Raw genomic sequence first — 23,037 nt, forward strand, 5'->3', positions numbered from 1 at the left:
GAAGAAGCAAAATATCAGAGATACTGCCAGTCACCCAGGGCCAGCAGAGGCACGGATGTGAAATAAAGTCTGTGTGACTCCAGGACCAACTCTTTTTCTACTATATCACGTGTCACTGTTCACTCTAACGGCAAAGGGACTAGATAACCTCTAATAACTCCTCAGGCCATTATTTCAGGTGAAGAAGGGAAAGGAAGAAGAAAAAATAAAACCTAGTCCACATATTAATCACATTTGTCAGTCAACAACTCAAAGCAGCTGAGACTGGCACAACCAACACTCCACCCAGAACTGGGGAGTACTGCATGCCCTTGACACCTGGTTATGAGAATCTGATCTTTAATTAAATTGTGCCAAGAGGTTTTCTTTGGCAGGAGCCAGGAATGCTGCAATCTTGAATTCGCTGAGGGATGTCCTTCTGACACGTCCAAGGCACTCCCGCTATGCAGCCTCCAGCCACTTGCTCTGGTTTAGCAACAAGAAAGCAACTGCTGAGGTAGCAGGAAGGAAAACTGGAGGCTGTTTCTGGGTTGCTGGAAAAGCTACTTTCATTTCTGACACTGCTTCCACAGGTAAAATACAAATAAGACTGTACTTTATAGAGTTACAAGAATTTGTTTTTTAATATTTTATTTGGGAAAGAGAGAAAGAAAAGAGAGAGCGCGCGTATGAGTGGGAGGAGGGAGAAAGAGAGGCAGACTCCCCGCTGAGCAGGGAGACTGGACGTGGGGGTGGATCTAAGGACCCCGGGATCATGCTCTGAGCCAAAGGCAGATGCTTAATCAACTGAATTACTAGAATTTAAAAGCATAGATATATAGATATACATGGAACATATATATGCACCTAGCATGTTGCCTGGCACAAAATAGATGTCCAATAAATATCTGTTCTTATCCCCCACTCATCTTTCCAGTTTTATCTCTACTATTCCTTAAACTTAGTCATTCCAGCTCAATATGCTTTCATACCCCTGCCTTTGCCCACACTGTTCTCCCCGCCTAAGATGTCCCAAGTCGTCTGCCAAGCAAACTCCTACTCATTCTTCAAGACCCACTTTGATTCACTTTCTCTATGAAACCTTCACAGAACCCCCTCTAATTCTATCTTTTCCGCAACATTTTAATTTAATTATATATACTTCTATGCAGCAGTTTCTATATTTCAGGTCAGCCCCACCAGACCACAAATAAGACAAGGGACAAAACTGAGTCTGTCACCAAGTCCACCCAGCACAGACCTGGCACACACTAGGTACCTTGCAAAGGCTCACTGACTAAGGCAGCCTGGTTTACAGAGAAACAAAACAAAACAAAACAACAACAACAAAACACAAAACAACAACAACAAAAAAAAAAAAACAGAAGCTAGAAGGATCCTGAAAAACCAGCCAATCTTAAACCTTTATTTTATAGCTGGTAACCTGAAACCCATAGGGGTATGAAATTTACCTAAGATCACTCAGTGAAATAGTGAGGACATGAAGAGACACTGATTATTCTGATTTTCTTAAAAATACTCTTTCTACACTAATTATAATTTGAGACAAAATGAACAAAGGTCTGTATCTGGAATTAGAGAGCATGGGAGCCAGAGATGTGAAATGGAAAAGGCAGAGATATTTGGGGTCCAAGACTTAAGCTAGCCCTGTACCTTCACCCTCCTCTCCCCGCCTCAATCATACCTACACATCTTCCTTACTTCTACCACCCTTGCAGATAGCCACTAGAGTTACTTGCAGAACCAGTACCAGTACTGAGGTACTGGTATTCTCCCTACCATATTGGGAAATTCCTGACTTGCAGCCCCAATTAAGCTATTCCTAACAGTTAAGGGGAAATTTTAAATCTATTTTACCAAACCATTAGACTTCCCAATGGATGCCCTGAAGTGAGAAAATCATCACTAAAACGTGAGGCCCATACAATCTGAGAGCTGGAAGGAACTTATAAGGCCATCTGGTTCAACCACCCAAGAAACACTGGAATCTACTCAGTTGTCTCCTGAATGTATTGACCTTCTAGTTAATCTCTGCCCGAACATTTCCTGTGATTTCCCACACTGCCTTATCCTTGCTGCCCAGTACCCCATTCCTAGTCACCTCACTCAAAGACTTTAGTTCCTAGATTAGTCGTCTTCTGTACCTCCCCAGTTATCATTCTAGATGGCCTCTACACCCTGCCAACAATGATGACCATTCCAACACACTGGCCATTTCAACTGTTGACCTCTAGTCCAAATTGGCCAATACTCCCATAATCACATCCTGAACCTTATCACCAAAATGTGTATTAACTCCAGTACCTGGAATGAATCCTATATACTCCAACACAACCTTCTATCCATGCAGCTCACTTGCTCAAGAACTTCTACTATAATTCCTAGACTTTATTTTGAGCTCAAACCCATTATCCGTTAGTAACTCCTGTCTTCACCTCTCTTTTTCCTTAACTATAGCCCGTCAAAATCATTCAAACATCACAAGCCATCAATCCTCTAAAACCCAACAACAAAAAACCAAACGACTCAATTCAAAAATGGGCAAAGGACTTGAAGAGATATTTCTTCAGAGAAGAGGTACGAATGGCCAATAAGCACATGAAAAGAAGTTCTAATGTGCTTATAATTATTAATCACATGTGCTTATAATCACTAATCATTAGGGAAATGCAAGTCAAAACTACAATGAGATAACACCCTGCACCATTAGAATGGCAACTATCAAAAAATGAGAAACCAAAAAGTGTTGGTGAGGATGTGGAGAAATCGGAAGCCTGCACATTGCTGGTGGGAATGTAAGTTGGTACAGCCACTGTGGGAAACATTATAGCAGTTTGTCAAAAAATTAAAAATAGAATTACCATAAAATGCAGCAATTCCACTTCTGGATACATATACACAAAAATATTCAAAACAGGGTCTCAAATATATATTTGCACACTGATGCCCATAACAGCATTATTCACAACAGCTAAAATGTGGAAGCGATACAAGTATTCTTTAACAGATGAATAGATCAGCAAAATATAATATACACATACAATCAAATATTATTCAGAAAAAGACAGAAATTTTGTAATATGCTACAACATGAATGAACCCTGAGAACATTATTCTAAGTGAAATAAACCAATCACAAAAAGACAAATACCATATGATTCCACTAATATGAGGTACTTAGAGTAGTCAAAATCATAAAGATAAAAAGTAAAATGGTGGCTGCCAGGGGCTGGTAGGAAGGGAGAATAGGGAGTTATTGTTTAATAGGCACAGAATTTCAGTTTTACAAGATGAAGACTTATAAGATGAATGGTGCTGATGGTTGCATACTAATGTTAATAATGTATTTAATGCCACTAACCCACACACTCAAATAATTAAGATGGTAAGTTTTATGTTATGCATATTTTACCACAATAAAAAAAAAAGTTAGGGGAATTAGAATTTGCTCTCCAATAGATACACTACAATGTGCTGAAAGTTCACAATGCTATCACAGTCATGTTACCACAGGAGCCTGTTAATGCTGGGGTAGAGGCCAATGAACTAAGACTTAAGATATTAATTACAAGCAATGGATAACTGATTCTCAGTAAAATGTGTAAGACAATAAGTTTGTAACAGGCTTTCACTGTACATGTATACTTAAAACAAATTTGATCAATCTAAACAAATCTGATAAATAAAAACAACAACAACAACACACACACACAAACAAAACAATCAACCGCCTTGTCTTCTCTCCCTTTACTAAATGCAATTGGCAAAATCCCAGCTTTGGGATAGTTGAACTCCCACTTTCCCCCAACTGTCTCTGTACTGAAGCAGCTGAATATCCTAAAGAATGTTACCTAATTGACTGCTTTCACTTGAAAATTATGAATACCTTTCTGCAAAAGATTACCTTGCCTCAAATGGGGATTCAATTAGGCTTCCCCCTTCACCTTCACTGATGAACTCACCTTCTATAAGAAAACAGATATCCTTGCAGGAGAACTCCATCTTCCCACTCCCAAATCCATATGCCCCCCTGCTCCTGTACCACCCATTTACAATGAAGGAGGTATTCCTACTCCCATCAAAAGCCATTCCTTCTCCTCCCTCAACTTGCACTTCCTCTCACCTGGAATGATCTCTTTTAGCTATACTAATCAACCAATCTATCAATCAATCTCTCCCACTCCCTCTCCATCTCTCTCTCTTAATTCTATTCAGTCATTCAATATGTATTTATTGAGCACCTACAATGTACCAGTACTAATCTAGCTGAATAAGACAATGTCCCTGTGTTCGTGGATTTTATGGACTAGTAAGAGAAGCAGACAAAGAAGTAAGCAAATATATAATGTCAAGACCATAATGAAAATAAAGAGCAGTGCATGTGACTCTGGGTGGGGGGAGGCCAGGGATGGGTGATATATAAGACAAGATGATCAGGACAGGCTTCGTTGAGGAAAAGACACTTAAGACCTGAATGAAATGAGACAACTAATCAAAGTAACATGTGGAAGCATTTTAAGCAGAGGGAGCAGTAAGTACAAATGTCCAAGATGAGAACATTTTGGGGCATGTAGAGTAGCAATAAGGACAACAAGACCAAAGTTTAGTGAACAAGAAGAAACACGGCAGAAAAATTAAATTAGAGGTGCAGCCAGAGGTCAGACTATATAGGACTTTACAGGCCACAGTAATTTGGATCTTGTATCAAGCATGGGAAGACACTGAAGAATTGTGAGTAGTGATCTGATTTATGTTTTAAATGGACCACTCTGGCTACAGAGAACAGACTGCAGGGGAGCAAAGGAAAAGTGAAGAGACCATGAAGAAACTATTACATTAATTGAGGTGGGAACTGGTGGTAGCTTGACAGGACTGCAGTAGGTATACTGTAGTACAGCAAAGGTAGGTATTTTGAAGGTGGAACCAAATGGCTTATTTAGAGATTGGATGTACAGTGTAAAGGAAAAAAATGAAGATGATCTCTAAATTTTTGGCCTGATCTGTAAATACTGAGTGAATATAAACATGCTATAGTGTTTCCTATTCAAAGACACACATACACATACACCCCTCCCTTGACACCAACATGTTCCTCAAAACACATTTCTTTGTTTCCCTTCATAGCAAAGCTTTTCAGAAGAATTGTCTATTTACACTATCTCCACTTCCTCCCCTTTGGTTCACTAAGTAACACCCTCTATTTCACCAAAAGTAGTCTTGTCAAGACAACCAACCATCTCCATGTTGCCAAATCAAATGGTTACTATTCTGTCCTCACCTTACCTAATCTCTCTGCAGCATTCACCTGGCTTTCCTTTTATCTTTCTGTGTATTCCTATCTCCTTTGCAGACTCTTCCTAGCTATCCTTGACATGTCCAAGGCTAAGAACCTCCTTTCCTCATATGCTACACTCTGGTCTAGATAATTTCATCCTTTCCTATAGCTTTACTTATTACCTATATGTTGACGGTACCCAAGTTTTTACCTTTAACCCAAAAGTTCTTTCAGACTAATAATCATCTGTTAGACAGTTCTGCCTGCATTTCTTCTAAGTACCTAAACCTACAATGAACAAATGAAACTCTTGGTTTTCACAGCATCTATCATGAAATATTTTTGCTTAATTATTATACGTCTCTAGCAATAAACAGTAAGCTTCACAAAGAAGCAACTAAGTTCTTTGTGTTTACCAGTCTATACCTAGCAACAAAAGGGGGCTCAGCAAGAGGACACACCAAGATTTACTAGACCCTGTCTCTAGCCTCAAAAAGTCACATACTAATGGGATAGGTGATCCATAAACCACAATGACGGTATGACACAGTAAGTGCAACTGTGAGTGGTGAGAGGAAGAACATGAGTGTTTCATGAATCCCAAAGAGGGGCCCTTAATAGCCTAGGAGTCAAGGAAGACTTTCTTTAGAAGATAATTTAAGAGTTTATTTTTGCAAAAATAGTTATTAAATGCCTACTAGATAAATTTTTATATAATTATTTTTATGCTTTAAAATAACTCTTCAAAGTAGGTGTAAATATATTCTATTTTATATATGAAGTTTAGAAAGATAAAAAACCAAGGAGCTAGTAGGTTATGGAACCAAACTCTGAACTGAGGTCAGTATGCTTTTAAATCCCTCCCCCTCCTTCCTTTTCTTCTTTTTTCCCCCCCTGTATCACAAGACGCCACCAAAAATAATATCTTTTATACTTGCCACCTACTATTTGTTTGACCTAAAAGAAATCACTGTATCTCTTGAACTCAGTTTTTAACGGGGTTCAATTACCAGTCTCTAAATCATCCTTGTTCTAACTCTCTCCTTTTCCTTCGTTACTAAGGATTGAGGCTCAATTTTAAACCAGTCAGTGAGTAACCCTAGGCATTTCCTTTTTTATTTTTTTTTAAGATTTTTTTATTTTATTTTACTTATTTGAGACAGAGCGAGTGAGCAAAAGCAAGGTGGAGAGGCAGAGGGAGAAGCAGACTTCCCACTGAGCAGGGAGTCCAGTGCAGGGCTTGATCCCAGGACCCTGAGATCATGACCTGAGCAGAAGGCAACCACTTAACCAACTGAACCACCCAGGCACCCCCTAGGCATTTCTTTTACGCTACAGCATCTAAGCATTTTTCATGGCTGAAAATGCATTCAGGAACAACCACAGTAACATCTGTAGAGCACTTCACAGTTTACAAATTAGTTTCACACATTCATTATTTCATTTGATCTTCATCAACCCTATGAGGTGTTAAATTCCTGTTTTACAGAGGCCAGTGGAAGTGAAATGTCTAGCCTAGCTCCATCTGGATTTTAGCCTACCAGAAATCGAATTTAAGAAAATAGAGGGGTGTGGAAAAGGAGGAAGAGAGTAGATGACTTATAGAGGAAACTCACCCAAGTGACCTAGAGCCAGGAGAAATTAACAGGGGCCAAATCAGTTTCCCTTTCAAGGTAATGAGTGTTTGGCTATGGCACAGTGACCTACCACATGGAACTGCTTTTTTTTCATCCTAGTAATACCTTGAGTCCAGCCCCACATGTGGACGAAAAATGTAAGAAAACTCTCTGTATACTATATGCATTCACAGGGTCAGAAGAGACCATGGCATAAGAGAACAGATACCATCTTCAGAGAAGACTTGAATTTAGGTACCAGCTCAGCCACTGACTTGCTGATTAAAATTTCCCCCTGTGTTATCATAGCCCCTTGAGCTTCTATCACATATACATTAACACATGAGGTTACAGATGTCTGTATTCCTTGACTCACAACAGAGTGTAGCAACTGAGTCCAGTTTCCATCTTTGTATCCCCAACACCTGGCACCATAACTAACACAGAACAGGTGATCCAGAGAATGTGTGATGATGACAGATGTCATATTCAAAGCTTTTTGTATACATGTGCATTCCACATTACAGTGTAGACAGTGAGTGCCAGGAAAATAGCAATCTTGTCTAATCTCTGTTTCCCCTCTCATTCTCCCACTTTGAGAACGCTACTCAAGAAAAGTTAGTTGAATAGAAACAAACCAGTCCAAAAAGCCAGCCTTCGGAGGTAAAGAAATTAACCTATATGGTCTTCTTTTCCAGACTGTAGTCTTTCCCACCACACCTACCTCTACCCAAATAACACCTATCTTGCCCAGTCCACCCTCTTCCTCAAAAGATCACTGTTCTCCCCCAGGACTCCACCTTTTCTCCCTCTACCCCAACTCTACTATCCCCTCTTCTTTCATAGGCTCACAAGTCACCTCTTTTCCTCCAGGTAAGCAATGCCTCAAAGCTGCCATAGAGCTTTTGTTCCCAGTCACTTGTCACAAAAGACAGTCTGGGCCTCTGCCCAGCCCCACTGGACACCTTGCTCTTCTCCCACTCTAGTCTTCAAGCTCTCCACTTCTCATCTTGCTTATTGCCTACTGCCTACCGCTGCCTCCTCCCCTCTGCAAAGGAAGAGGGGGTCGAATCCTGGAAGAAAGACTGCTTATTGGCAGGCCCAAAGCAAGACACAGAGGAAGTAAGGAAAGAGACTGGCACTTGGGGAAGACAGAATTTGTAGACGAAAGCTAAATGTAAGGGAGTTAGGGAGGAAACACAGTGTTTGGACCTCACAAACACCACAACAAAGGTCCCTACGAACCTATTAATAATGAGAAAGCTTAACCAACAATTCTATTTCCTATATTTCTTTTTTAAGATTTTATTTGTAAGTAATCTCTACACCTAACACAGGGCTCAAACATGCAACGCCAAGATCACGAGTCCCATGCTCCACCGACTGAGCCAGCCAGGCAACCCTTAACCAACAATTCTAAAAGGAAAAGAGAAGAAAGCCTAACCAAGGAGAGAAGGACCCAAGAGAGGGAAGGAAAAACTAGCTACGGAGGGGAAAGGATAAGAAAGGGAAGTATGAGGAGAGCAGGAAGAAGGAAGAAAGTGGAGGGTGGGAGAAAAGATGGGTAAGGGAGAAGGAAAAATGATCAGGAGTAGGAAGTAGAAAGAAAAATGGTGGGGGGGGGGGAGACAGAGACAGAATCACAGAAAAACTCGGGGAGGAAGGAGATCAAAATAATCAAGGTAGGTTAGTATCAGACCTAACATGTTTCTTGGTCCCAGATGATCAAGGAAAGAATTGTAATAAGATATTACACAGCCCCCAAGGTCTGTCATTAACTAGGCTGAGTAAGGAAGGGGCTCCAATGAAGATAGTCTAGTTTAAAGATTTCATTTATTTATTTGACAGAGATCACAAGTAGGCAGAGAGGCAGGCAGAGAGAGAGGAAGGGAAGCAGGCTCCCCACTGAGCAGAGAGCCTGATGTGGGGCTCGATCCCAGGACCCTGGGATTATGACTTGAGCCGAAGGCAGAGGCTTTAACCTACTGAGCCACCCAGGCACCCCAAGACAGCCTAGTTTAAAACAGTTTTACACCCAGGTATCAAATCACTGGCCAGTTCAGAGAAAAACCATTAATATGCCTTGACCTGTTTCTTTCCAAACCCACCTCCCTACACCCAACGTATATATACTCAACACCAAAACAATCAGCATTTTCAACCTCTGCCTTGTCCATTAAGCGTCTGGATCCTCAGCAGACCAGCAAGATGGCATCCAAAAGGCTGGCTGGAGAGGATACAAAGGTCTTCTTCTCAAATTCCCCTGTCTCTTACATTGTTGAGGGGGACATCTCTGCAGCTCATTCTAGGGCTTTAACCAGCTCACCTTTCCAAAACGCAGTTTACAGAAGGTCAAGCTCCTCACCCCACAGATAAGGAAACTGAGGCACACAGAGGCTGCCTGAACCATACCTACCCTTAGGTATCCAGTGTCCTGGTTTACTCCACCTCTTAACAGGTCACTTATAATATAATGCCCCTCCCCAAAACCCAAGAGAAAACCCCCCATGGTCCCAGCACGCCCGCAGCTAAGCCAGAGTGGAAAGCAGCACAGTAACCACCAAGCACAACGGTGTTAGCAAAGGAGAACGGTTCCTGAGACACAACAGTTCACCCCAAAACCAGCTTCTCCTTCACAACCTTCCCTACCCAGAGCTCTGCTTCCAGGTGCTGGCCTAGTCGTAGGCCGGCTCATCTGAGGGCTCAGCCCTCAGCCCCTTCTCTCGCTTAGGGTCTCTTTAAGGGAAGACCCTAAATCCGCCAGACTGCGAGGCACCACTCCCCGGAAGCCGACAGAGACCCCTCCCCCTCCCCACCAGCGCCCAGCTAGGCGTGCCCCAGGGTGGGCCAGTATTACCTGGTGGGGGGAGCTGGCCCCGGCATCTCTGGCGACTGTTTTTGTCGCAGAGCCGCACCTCTCCCGCCCAGCTAGCCGCACAACGCGCTGGCTCCACCCGCGCCGCTCTACACGGCTGGAGCCGGGCTCCCAGCAGCTCAGCCGCCCTAGCTCCCGCTCCCGGTGCAGCACGCTCCCGCCCTCGCAGGGCGCAGCAAAGGCGCAGCTTGGGGTTGGCGAAGCTGAAGGGGCGGAGGAAGAAGGGAGGGAAGGAGGTGGGAGGAAACCGCGCTTCTCCTTTCCCAGAAGCTCTGAGGGCGGGGAGACTACTACCTTCCCACCCTCTCAGCTATCCTCCCCCCCTAGGTTCCTGCAGAAGGTAATTTCTCAAGGGGCCAGACTTTTCCAGGGCCTGTCAGAGTCCTGGGTGAGCCCCAGAGTCAAGGAAGAGAACCAGACCCCCTCTGTGCCTTAGTTTCTGCAGCTGTGTCTGGACTCCAGGGCAACTCTGGTCAAATCCAGGATTTGATCAGATTAGCCTTCTGGTAAAGAGATGTACGCACCCCTCTACCCCACCAACGAAAGTGTCTGATGTCCTAGGGAAGACTCTAGGTGAGACGTTACATTGCTTCTAAGCAAAGAAAGCTCAGCAGCAGCTACCATTTACTAAGTGCTATTGTGTACCAGGTGCTTTACGAAATGTTACCTCTATCTCACCACAACCTTATGAAGTAGGCTCTCTACCAAATCACATGTTAAAACTGAGGTCCAGGAAGAATGTGGTTTCATACAATAAGTATTTCTTAAGCACATACTGTGAGAATTAGGCATTGTAATGAGTCCAGAGCTGAACAACACATTACAGGACATTCACTAACCCTGGCCCAAACCCCCTAAATCCCACTAGTGCTCCCTCAACAATTTAACCCAAAAAACATATCCAAATGCTCCCTAAGAAATAATACTGCCCCATCAACTTCCCCTCTACACCCTGCTATTGAGACATATGACAGGAGTCAGATTATGCAAGGTAACTTCCAGGTCAGAGCTAGGAGTTGGGGTTTTGTTTTAGGTTTTAACAATCGGAAGGCCTTGGAAGATTTTAAGCATAATGACAAGACCTAATTTACATCTTTAACAGGATCGCTGACTGCTGAATGGAGAATAAAGGGGAGAATGGTGGAAAACAAGAAAACAAATTAGTAGATTCTTACGGAACTCCAAGCAAAAGATAATGATTTAGACTAATTATTAGAAGATGAGCTAAAACAAAACAAGCATATTCTAAAGATACAGCTCAGAAGCAGCAGCAGCAAGAACTTGGTGAAAGACAGAATGTAATCTGTGAAGGAGGACAGTGACTTTCCCAAGACCACACAGCTGGAAAATGGCCACGTTGTCCCAACTTTGATCTGACTCCTAAATCTATGCTTTATTTCTCTCTGCCATGTTAGTCATCTTTATATAAAACTGCCATACCCTGTCCCAGCTGCTAGAGAGAAATTTTTTGGCTTTTATCCATTTCCCCTGCCAGATATCTACATCTCCATTCTGTGTGCCCAAATCATTTAACTGCAGAAGTGTGTAGGGGAAGAACTCCAATGAGGACAGAAAGAACTCTTCTGTTAAGTATCTTTTGCCTTTTCCAGACCCTGAGTACCCATGCTAGTCCAATTATAAGAAGTTCCAAATTTAGTGGAGGAAGGAGAAAATTTCTCAAAGACATCCATATTCTAGAGAGACACGGTCAATAACACAGAGTGTGGGACCAGCTGCACTATGAGAATTCAGCTTCAAAGTAGTTTTAGGATGCTCTTTTGACCCCACACCCTTCTCTCAACTTACACAGCGTGGATGAAAGGCAGAAACAGTCCTCTGCCTTGGACATTGTTTTTCAAAGTAATCATCAATAATCATAGCGTCTGATCTTAACCAACTTTCCACCCCATGCAGCATTCCCCACCCCTTAGAGATGGTTTTCCACATTCTGCTGAAATACACATAAGGACAGAGAGCTCACTTGGAAATAACACTGTTGGGCAATGCTTCCTAAGATTCAGCCAGCCTCTCTGTAAACTTCCATCTGCCTCCTGGAGTGATCAGAAAACGTCCTTCAAGACAAATATTAAAGGCTTTAAGATATATGTTATGGTAATCTATCAAGCACCTGAACTTTTTCCTCTTCTCCACGATAGATACTCCCAGTTCTATTAGTCACCTGGTCATTCACTAACTACTGAAGCATCTTGTATAAGCTACCAGGGACAGACACATCAGTGAACAAGACCACACCTAAAAGGAGTTTACAGTGTCAGTATGATGATTTTCAACTCTCCCTTTGTATCAAAATTACCTGGGAAACTTTAAAAATATATACTGAAGTTCTAGCACAGATTTTGATTCAGTTGGTCTGAAATATGTCATAGGCAAAATATCTTTATGGATGTAACTAAAGCTACATAGATATCCATCTATATAGAAGACTAATATTACCTGACTTCAAGACCTATTATAAAGCTACAGTTAGCAAGGCAGTATGGTATTGGCAAAAGAAAAGACAAATAGGTCATTGAAACAGAATAGAGAGTCTGAAATAGACCTACACAAATACAGTCAACTGATCTTTTTTTTTTTAAGATTTTATTTATTTATTTGACAGACAGAGATCACAAGTAGGCAGAGAGGCAAGCAGAGAGACGGTGGGGGAAGCAGGCTCCCCGCTGAGCAGAGAGCCCGACTTGGGGCTCGATCCCAGGACCCTGGGATCATGACCTGAGCCGAAGGCAGAGGGTTTAACCCACTGAGCCACCCAGGTGCCCCCAGTCAACTGATCTTTGACAAAGAGCAAAGTAAATTCAATGAAGAAAGAAGAGTCTTTTCAATAAATGGTGCCAGAATAACTAGAAATGCAAAAAAAAAAAAAAAAAAAAAAGGTCTGGACACAGACTTTTCACTTTTCACAAAAATTAACTGAAGATGTATCACGGACATAAATGTAAACTGAGAAACTGTAAAATGTATAGAAGATAACATGGGAGATCTAGATGACCTTAGTTTGGTTATGACTTTTCAGATACAATAGCAAAATCATGACCCATTAAAGAACAAGTTGGTAAATTGAACTTTATTAAAATGTATAACTTCTGTTCTGCAAAAGATACCATTAAGAGAATGAAAAGACAAGTCATAGACTTGAGAAAATATTGGCAAAACACATATCTGATAAAGAACTTGTACCCAAACAACAGATGTTGGCAAGGATGCAGAAAAAGGAGAACCCTCTTACACTGCTGGTAGGAATGCAAACTGGTGCAGCCAGTCTGGAAAATAGTAGGGAAGTTCCTCAAAAAGTTAAAAATAGAATTACCCTCTGTCCCAGCAATTGTACTACTAGGTTTTTAACCCAAAGGATTCAAAAATACAGATTTGAAGGGACACATTCACCCCGATAATAGCAGCATTATCAACAACAGCCAAACTATGGTAAGAGCCCAAATGTCTATCAACTAATGAATGGATTAAGAAGATGTGGTTTGTATATCTCTGTGTGTACGTGTGTGTGCATGATGGACTATTCTTCAGCCATCAAAAAGAATGAAATCTTGCCTTTAGCAATGATGTGGGTGGAGCTAGAGTATGTTATGCTTAGCAAATTAAGTCAGAAAGACATATACCATATGATTCCATTCGTATGTGGAACTTAAGAAACAAAACAAAGGAACATATGAGAAGGGAAAAAAAAGAGAGAGAGAGAGGGAAGCAAAACACAAAAGACTCTTAACTATAGAGAACAACCTGAGGGTTGATAGAGGGAGATGGGTAGAGGATGGGCTAAATGGGTGACAGGTTTTAAAGAGGGCACTTGTTATGATGAGCACTGGGTGTTATCTGTAAGAGATGAATCACTAAATTCTACTCCTGAAACCAGTTTACACTACGTGTTAACTAACCAGAATTTAAATAAGAATTTGAAGCAAACAAACAAAAAAAGAACTTGTATCTAAAATGTACAAAGAACTCTTAAATCTCAACAGCAAGAAAACAAACAACCCAATCAAAAAATAGATAAGAGATCTGAACAGACACTTCACCAAATAAGATATAGAGAATATGAAGAGATAATCAATATCATATGTCATTAGGGACAATTATGAAGTACAACTACATACCTATTAACATGGCTAAAATCCAAAACACTGATAACACCAAATGTGAGTGAGTATATGCAGCAACAAGAATTCTCATTCACTGCTGATGGGAATGCAAAACGATACAGCCACTTTGGGAGACAGTTTGGCAATTTCTTATAAAGTCAAATATAGGCTTACCATACAATCCAGCAATTGCATTCCTAGGTATTTATCCAAGCGCACTGAAAATTTATGTCCATGCAAAATCCTACCCATAAATATTTATTACAGCCTTATTTATAATTGCCAAAATATATAAACAACCAAGATATCCTTCAATAGATAAATGAGTAAACAAATATCCATACAATGGTCAGTTATTCAGCAATAAAAAGAAAAGAACTACCAAACCACAAAAAGACACAGAAAAACCCTAAATGGAAAAATACCAAGTAAAAAGCTAGTTTGAAAAGTATGATATTCTGGAAAATGCAAAACTATAGAAGCAGCAAAAATATCTGTGGTTGCAACAGGTTCAGAAGTGGGGTGGGGTAGGGGCGCCTGGGTGGCTCAGCGGGTTAAGCCTCTGCCTTCGGCTCAGGTCGTGATCTCAAGGTCCTGGGATCGAGCCCCACATCGGGCTCTCTGCTGGGCAGGGAGCCTGCTTCCCTCCTCTCTCTCTGCCTGCCTCTCTGCCTACTTGTGATCTCGCTCTGTCAAATAAATAAATAAAATCTTTAAAAAAAAAAGTGGGGTGGGGTAATGAAGAGGTGGAACACGGCATTTTTAAGGCATTTAAAGGCAATGAACTTATTCCATGTAATACTATAATGGTGGATATATAACATTGAGTATTTGTCAAAACCCGCAGAACTGTACAACACAAAGAGTGAATCCTAATACAAACTATGGACTTCAGTTAGTAATAATGTTTCAATATTGGTTCATCAATAGTACCACACTAATGCAAGATGTTCATAATTGACAAAATGCAAAGGGAGGAGGAGAGAGAGTGGGAGCTCTGTACTCTCTGGTCAATTTTTCTCTAAGCCTAAAACTGCTCTAAAAATAAAATGTATTAAAATAAAACAAAAAATAAAAGTATCAAGCAAAATAAAGGACATACAAGATAAGGTTCATTTTCTTTTTTACTAGATTCATTAGACACAAAATTACTCTGTCAAATTGCTATAAAAGTTTCTAAACACTCTCAATTTTTATGTTTACCTCATCGTAGATTAAGAACAATTCACACTCGGGGCACCTGGATGGCTCAGTGGTTTAAACCACTGCCTTCAGCTCAGGTCATGATCTCAGGGTCCTGGGATCGAGCCCCGCATCGGGCTCTCTGCTCAGCAGGAGAGCCTGCTTCCCCCTCCCCTCTCTCTGTCTGCCTCTCTGCCTACTTGTGATCTCTGTCTGTCAAACAAATAAATAAATAAAATTTAAAAAAAAAAAAAAAAAGAACAATTCACACTCTACTTTGCATAGTGGTGACCTGGGGTACCTTTCACTAAACAAGGTCATGTTTGCCATGACCCTCTTACTACCTGGTACCGTATGGGGAACATGACACTCCAAGTGCAGTCTGTCCCCCTCAGAACATAGTTGGACTATCGCCTTCTCTAACTCTGCTTACTTCCAGTAATTCAGTCTGAAGTTGCATTAGTTTCTAGCCACTGCAGTGTCTTTGGCTGGCACTGAGCTTAGGCAGCCCAAATCACCATTTTTGTAAGAATAGCATTATGCGAGGTCTCCTCCAGCCTGTTCATACGTTGCCATTTCTTTGAAACGTAAAATGTAGAACTTCTCTGTCATCCTCCTTAAATTTCATCTTGTTGGCTTCAACCCATCTTTGCAAGCTCTCCTGCTCACTCTCTCTCTGCCATCTAGTATAGTTTTCCCTCCCAATCTGTATCGCTATCCAATAAGTATGCTATCTCTTTAAACAATTATCAAACATCTACCATGTACCTTTGCCCACATTAGGCTTCAGGGATTAAAGACAACCTAGAAATGGTCTGTCTCCACTAATCACCACTAACAATGGAGGCTAGCATATATAAAACTAAAAGTCCCACAGTAGAAAATTAAATAAAAATAAATAAGTTAGAAGAAACAATAAAACATTAACATACAATATAAGGCAGGACCACTGGCATCTTCAATAGGAAAGATCAAGTTCAGGCATTGTCTATTCTCGATTTCAGTTTTCTCAAAACCAGATGCTGATTTCGTTATAGAAAGCTGACTAGCTGCCTCAGTCCTAGAGAGCCCCTATCAATGGTGGGTGCTACTACAGGAAGCCTGGCTAACCTTGGCTCCTTCTGATAAAACACAAGACTCATGAAAATGAGGCATACTGGTGAGAAGCCAGCATTCTATTTATTACTAAGGGCTAAAAATCAAGGAAGATTTATTACTGAGGGCTAATAACCAATCCAACTTATAATCAAAGAAGAAACTATTAGCTAAAGAAATGAAAAAGCAAAATCAAATAAGGGAGAAGGGACTTCAGAGAAAAAACCATATATTCAGGGGTGCCTGGGTGGCTCAGTCAGTTAAGTGTCTGCCTTCGGCTCAGGTCATGATTCCAGGTCCTGGGATCAAGCCCCACATCAAGCTCCCTGCTCAGCAGGGAGCCTGCTTCTCCCTCTGCCTGCTGCTCTGCCTACTTGTGCTTTGTCTCTCTCTCTCTCTAAAATAAATAAATAAAATCTTTTTAAAAAAAACTTGTCTATTCAAAGAAAGAAATTAAATCTTAGAGATATCAAGTAACTTGCCCAACTTTACACAAGTTAGCAGTTAGCTTGTTTTAAGTACGATTACTCCTTGCATTTATATAGTCCTTTGGTTTACAAAGTAAATAATTCACAAATTATCCTTCTAAGCCATGGACCCTGACCAGTGATGTTTTGTCTGTGTAGTCACCTTAGACCTGACCAGGCCCTCTTAGATTACTCACCTGGCTTATACAGGCATAAGAGTTTGCAATCCCTGGTAACACTATACAAAGGCTAAGAATCGGTGATAAGTACCAGATTTTGTTTAGACATTCTAGCTTTCAACTTAATGGCTTACGTATAGTAATTACAGTGCCCATAGGATTTGAAAAAGATTGTTTTTATTTGATTATTTTGCAACTGCAAATAATTTTTTTTTAAAGATTTTATTTATTTATTTGACAGACAGAGATCACAAGTAGGCAGGACCCTGGGATCATGACCTGAGCTGAAGGCAGAGGCTTTAACCCACTGAGCCACCCAGGCGCCCATCTGCAAATAATTTTTAAGAATAATACATTTTATGAGAATTACAATTTTCCCCTATCACCACCAGTTAAATGTAAGAAGAAGTCAGTCAATAATGATGACTTTGCATATAAAGTAGTCATCTAACACACCACTCTTTCTTGTAATCAGATGGCGGGGCCAGTTGCCTATAATGACTATGAAATGAGGTGAAGTATAAAATAAATAAATAACAATAGTAGCTTAAAAAAGTACTGCAAGAAACGACATAAGCAATAGAGGGATGGAAATGGAGAAGGGGGCAAAACCTATTTAGCAGCAGTTGCAAAGTAAATAAATCAAAATGTACTTGAAGTTCAAACAAGGCCAAAAAAAAAAAAAAAGTACAGAGAAGGGAGACATTAATCACATCTGTAGAGATGGGGGAAGTTTTGTAGAGGAGGCAGTATTTGGGCTGGGTATTGAAGAAGTAGAATTTTTATACACAGAGGTATTGAGACTGAGGATAAGAGTAGAGAATTCCCTTAAGAGAATCACAAAAGCAAAGACTCAAAGGAGGAAAAAGGATGCACTCTGTTTAGCAAAGAGTAAATAACCTAGTCATTCAAGGAAACAGCAAATAATCTCATCATTCCTTCACTATTTACTGAATATGTTCTACATGCCAGACACAGTGCTAGTCAAGAGGGATGCAAACATGAAGAAACTTACTTCTTACTTTCAAGAAGCAAAGCATTTTTTAAAAAAGAAGAGGAAGCAGCAGCAGCAGCAGCAGCAGCAACGCATTTTTAAATCCAACAGAAAACACTTTACAGACACTGACAAACTTCACAGGTCCAAAATTTGTTCCTTCTTCAGTTGCCCCCCTCTCAGTAAATGGCAATTCGACTCTTTCAGTTACTTAGCCAAAAATTTGAATCATCTTTGACTCTACTTTTTCTATCACCTCTACATTGAATCCAACACAAAGCACAACACACAGATGACCCAGTTCAATGAGGAAATGATTGCCATTACTTCTGATCATTAGACGCTAGAATGGGTATCACCGCCACTTCCGACAGGGCAAGAATTCAACCTCAGTCTGAGAGCCACGAGCATCAGTACCACTTTAGGGCCAGATACTCAAACAAGCAGGCTGCCTCTGCTACTGCCTCTGCCGCCAAAAGCAGAGAGGTAGCTCCCCATTACTTTCTCTCTCATGTCACTAGCTAAGTCCTAAATCCAAGTGTGGTGTTGGTGAACACTACGTCACTGCCTGTGTTCCAGAATCAGGGCAGTATGAGAAACAACTATCTAAGATACATTTTTGTCTCCTTTAGGGGATAACATCTTTGCCCCCCAAAAGACTTATAAATTGGAGAACACAAAATGTTTTATAGTAAAAACAAATGAAACCTATTCATTTCAGCTATCTGTTGTTTATACTTTTTTTCCCATATATAAATTATTTTTTAAAAATACAGCCTATTATCACCAATCATGAGGGAAATGCAAATCAAAATCACAATGAGATATCACCTCACAACTGTTAGAATGACTGTTATCAGAAAGACAAAAAAAAAATAACAAGTGTTGCTGGGGATATAGAAAAAAGGGAACCCTTGTGTACTGTTGGTAGGCATGGAAATTGGTATAGCCACTATGGAAAACAGTATGACTGTTCTTTAAAAAACTGAATATAGAACTACTATATCATCGAGCAATTCCACTTCTGGTATTTATCTGAAGAAAGTAAAAACATTCATTTGAAAAGATATATGCCCCCCTATCTTCAGTGCAGCATTATTTACAATAGTCTAAGATATGGAAACAATCTAAGCGCCCACTGATAAATGAATGGGTAAAGAAAATGTGATGTATACATACAACAGAATACTATTTAGCCATAAAAAAGTATGAAACCTTGCCATTTGCAACAACACAGATGGACGTCAAGGTCACTATGCTAAGTGAAATGTCAGACAGAGAAAAACAAATTCTATGATCTCATTTATATGTGGAATCTTAAAAAAAAAAGAGAGAGAAGAAGAAAAAGAAGCAGCTCATAGATACATAGAACAGATTGGTGGTTGCCAGTTTGGGGATGGGTGGGAATTGGTGAAACAGATAAAGGGAGTCAAAAGGCACAAACTTCCATCTATAAAATAAATCAGTCCTGGGGATATAATGTACAATATGCTGGTTATAGTTAATAGTAGTATATTGCATATCTGAAAGTTGCCAAGAGAGTAAATCTTAAAAGTCCTCATGGCAAGAAAAAAAAGAAAAAAAAATGTTTTAAGTATCTATGGTGACAGATGTTAAACTAGACTCACAGTGGTGAACATTTTACAACATATATAAATATGGACTCATTATGTTGTACACCTGAAACTAATTTAAAGTTCTGTGTCATTATACCCTAATTTTTAAAAAATGGTAGAGCAAAAATATAAATTAAAAAAATACTCCAGCCTTACATATTGTCACTAATCCTAACAAACAAAATACTCTTACCATCTCTCCCAGTAAAGGACAACACAAATCATCAGTTCTAACAAACCAGCTTTGAATTCTAAGGAATTTATCTCATTTGTTGATTGCTGTAGGTACCACGTACTACTCTAAGCCTCCATGCCTTTGTTCATGCTGCTACCCCTGATTGGAACAGTCTTACCTCTCATGATCCCCCTTTGTTTCCTGGTAAACTTTTAATCTTCAGGTATTATCTCTAATGTGCCATCTCTGCTGTGGTCCTGCCCAAAGGCTTGAGTAGGTCCTCCTCCTTTAGGATCTTAGAGCACCTCATGAAAATTTACCACAGAAATCTTTTATCTCCAGCCAGAAGTCCCTTTGGTTAGAGAATGTTTCATTCATTTCTGTTTCCTCAGTACCCAGTCAAAGCCTCCCATGTAGACAGTTCTTAACAATTATATCCACTGAATCAAAACAAATCTAAAAAATAAAAGCATATGTATCTTTCGGTCCAGCCACACAAGTGCTCTCTGTCTTACTCTGATCCCATTTATACCCCAGGATACGTGCTTGTTAAATATAGCTCTTAAATATTTAAAACTACAGCCACACAAGTGGCTTTTTAAAAAAGATTATTATAAATAAATTCTTTATAAACCCAAAAGCACTTTGAAGGTCCATTGTGTTAACAAAGCAGAAGACATTTTAATAAGCATATCCCCATTTTAAGAACTCGTAGACTCAAAACACTTTAGACACAGCTTATTTTTTTATGAGCTCTCAATCTTTCTTGCCACTAAAATCTTCCTTCTCACATTAATTAAGCTGTGGTGTTGCACTAGGTCAGTAAGGTATTAGAAAAGAAGCATCTCCTATAAAATATGAGTCTCTAACATTTATGCAGTTCATTATAATCAACAAAGCACCGTCATACCCATTGTCCAGTTAATTCTTACATAAAATCCTATGAGACTTCTCCTCCTTCACAAGCAAAGCCCAGTCCCAAGCCATCTCTCCTGGACCACTACACCATCAGAGCCACCCCACCACCCATCTCTCTCTCTCTCTCTCTCTCTCTCTCACACACACACACACACACATACACACTTGCTATGGCTCTTCTCACTTATACAGATGATCTATTCTCCATAGTGAAGTGGCGCCAGCTTGAGAGAAGGCACCAGGCCCAGCACAGTGTACAGCATTAGTAAATGCTTGGGAACTACTGAATAAATGAATCAAAGTGAGTTAGGCAGAATAGTTAGCATATTTGTTTTAAAACAGAAACTGAGAGAATTTTCCCAAATTCTCTTAGCAAAGACTATGATCAGGATATTCCTGACCTTCAGTTCAGGACAATTTTTACCGTATTGTCCTCTCCTAGGACTGGACAGAATACAAAGAGAGTCCTGAACTAAGACTTAAATCCTGATCCTTGAACAAGCCACTTCTCTAAGCAACAGTACCCTCATTTTTCAAGGGAGAACAAGCTACTGTCTTTCCCTCTCTGAACATACTGTGAAGATTACATAAGATGATGTCAAAGTGGCTTGAGATGTGTGAAATGATATACTGAGCCAGAGACAACATTTAGGGTGATGACTCCCACTGTTAGTAACAAAGTCAAAGTCAGAATCTGCCCTATAAGAATAATGTTTATCTTAATAGCTCTTAAAAAAAAGAGGCTTTATTATCCTTTTACATATGAGAAAAATGAGGCACAGAGAACTTAAATTGCCAAAGACTGCAAATCTAGTAAATATTATAGCTGGAATTAGAAGTCAGTTCTGTCACATCCTAAAGAACTACCCACGATGCTTCTCCAATATTATAAAACTAAACTCTTATTCTCCTTTAATTTCAGTTACCACTAGGCAGATGGAACAGTGCTAATCTAGAGTTAAGAGCATTCCATTGTCTCTCAGGCCAAATCAAACTAAGAGTTAGCCTTGTAGGTAAGCTTGGCTGCAATCCCTGTGTCCTGCCAGTAGGATGAACTAAAAATTGAACATGTATGTTAGAAAATGTTTCAAACTCAATTTTGAAATTATTTTAACTAGCCTAAAAATCTGACAGGAAAGGCAAAAGTGAACAATCTTTTTTTTTTTTTTTTAACCATTCATTGTTATGATTGTAAAACATGGCAAAGAGTCTAGGCTTTGAAATCAGTTCAAACTTAGAAAGAAAAGCCTGGACAAAGGCCTAGAGGAGGGAATAAGTAGAACAAGAGAGGACTGGGGCACCTGGGTGGCTCAGTCAGTTAAGCGGCTGCCTTCAGTTCAGGTCAGGATCCAAAAGCCCTGGGGACTGAGTCCTGAGTCCCGCTCCCTGCTCAGGGGGGAGTCTGTCTCTCCCTCTGCCCCTCCCCCTGCTCCTGTTCATTCTCTCTCACTCTCTCTCTCTCAAATAAATAAAATCTTGGGGAAAAAAAAAAAGAACAAGAAAGGACCAATATGTGATGAAAGCTGGAGTAAGTGGGCTTGACAGTGAAACCTATGAAAATACAGTCCCCTATCCTTTTCTTCCTGCCTCACCACTATCCCGCAAGGAACCTAACTTGTGATACTTCTTTTCTCCCTTCCACCACCTGAACAATATAGATTAGTAAGTCACTGAGAAAGTTTAAAACCTTCCTTTTCTGACACTTCAGACTAAATGCCTTTCCAAAGACAGACTGAGTGGTAGACAGGCTGTCAGGAGACACATGTTGTCATTACACTGTCCTTCATAGAGTCTGGGGAAGGTTTTTTATTTTGGTAGAGTCATGTAGCTGCCATTACTTGCAGTCTCAAATACTTACATACATGTAGCCAGCAATTCTTTTATCTGGGATTAGAGTGTAGAAAAATTTTTATAAAGGATATATTTGGAATTCACCAAAAAAGGAGAGTAGTGTGAATATTTAGTTTTCTCAGAAAGAACTCTGGCATAGAGCAGGCATCTGACCCAGCAGTACCACAGCCCAAATGCTTTCATCAATCAGAGCCTCTTCGACCTCAGCAGGGCCTGTAAAAAGACTTCAGATGAAAACAACATACCCTCAACAAGTTCTATCGGCCTTTCCTGAGAACCTACAAGATGCAATGCCATGTGTTGGGGCATTCAAGGAACAGCCAAAGAATCAGGGGCAACAGATAAGAGTTAATCATGAAAACAGGAAGAATGAAGTAAGACTTGATCAGAAGTAGAAAAAAAAAGGATTAATTTTGACTATGGAGGTCAGTGGGGATTCACCAGGTGACCTCCTCCCTTTATGGATGTCCTCTTCACTGTACTGTAATCAGACTCTGATAACCCACACCAGACATAAAAACACACCAAGGAATTTTATCACAGAGCAAAGAAATGAGCTGGCTAAGCCAGGTAGAGGAGAAGGCAAAGGCAAAGACTTAGAAGAGTACATGCACAGGGGCACATCTAAGGAATGGCCATTGACCATGGTTTGAGTGCAGGGTACAGAGAAGAACTGATA

General features: G+C 40.3%; 1 protein-coding gene across 3 annotated transcripts in view; it reads right to left on the minus strand.

Annotated features, from left to right (window-relative positions):
* Positions 1-23,037, minus strand: part of PAK1 (p21 (RAC1) activated kinase 1) — a 148,481-nt gene that overhangs the window by 73,902 nt on the left and 51,542 nt on the right. The window contains exon 1 of one of the 3 annotated variants that reach the window (XM_080814909.1): positions 9,749-9,944. The exons of the other annotated variants lie outside the window; for them this stretch is intronic. The gene's annotated coding sequence lies outside the window, so the exon portion shown is untranslated. Of the gene's footprint in view, positions 1-9,748; positions 9,945-23,037 lie in introns of those variants that run through there. 3 annotated transcript variants of the gene reach the window in all.

This window comes from Martes martes, assembly GCF_963455335.1.
Source record: "Martes martes genome assembly, chromosome: 10".
Taxonomy (NCBI): Eukaryota; Metazoa; Chordata; class Mammalia; order Carnivora; family Mustelidae; genus Martes; species Martes martes.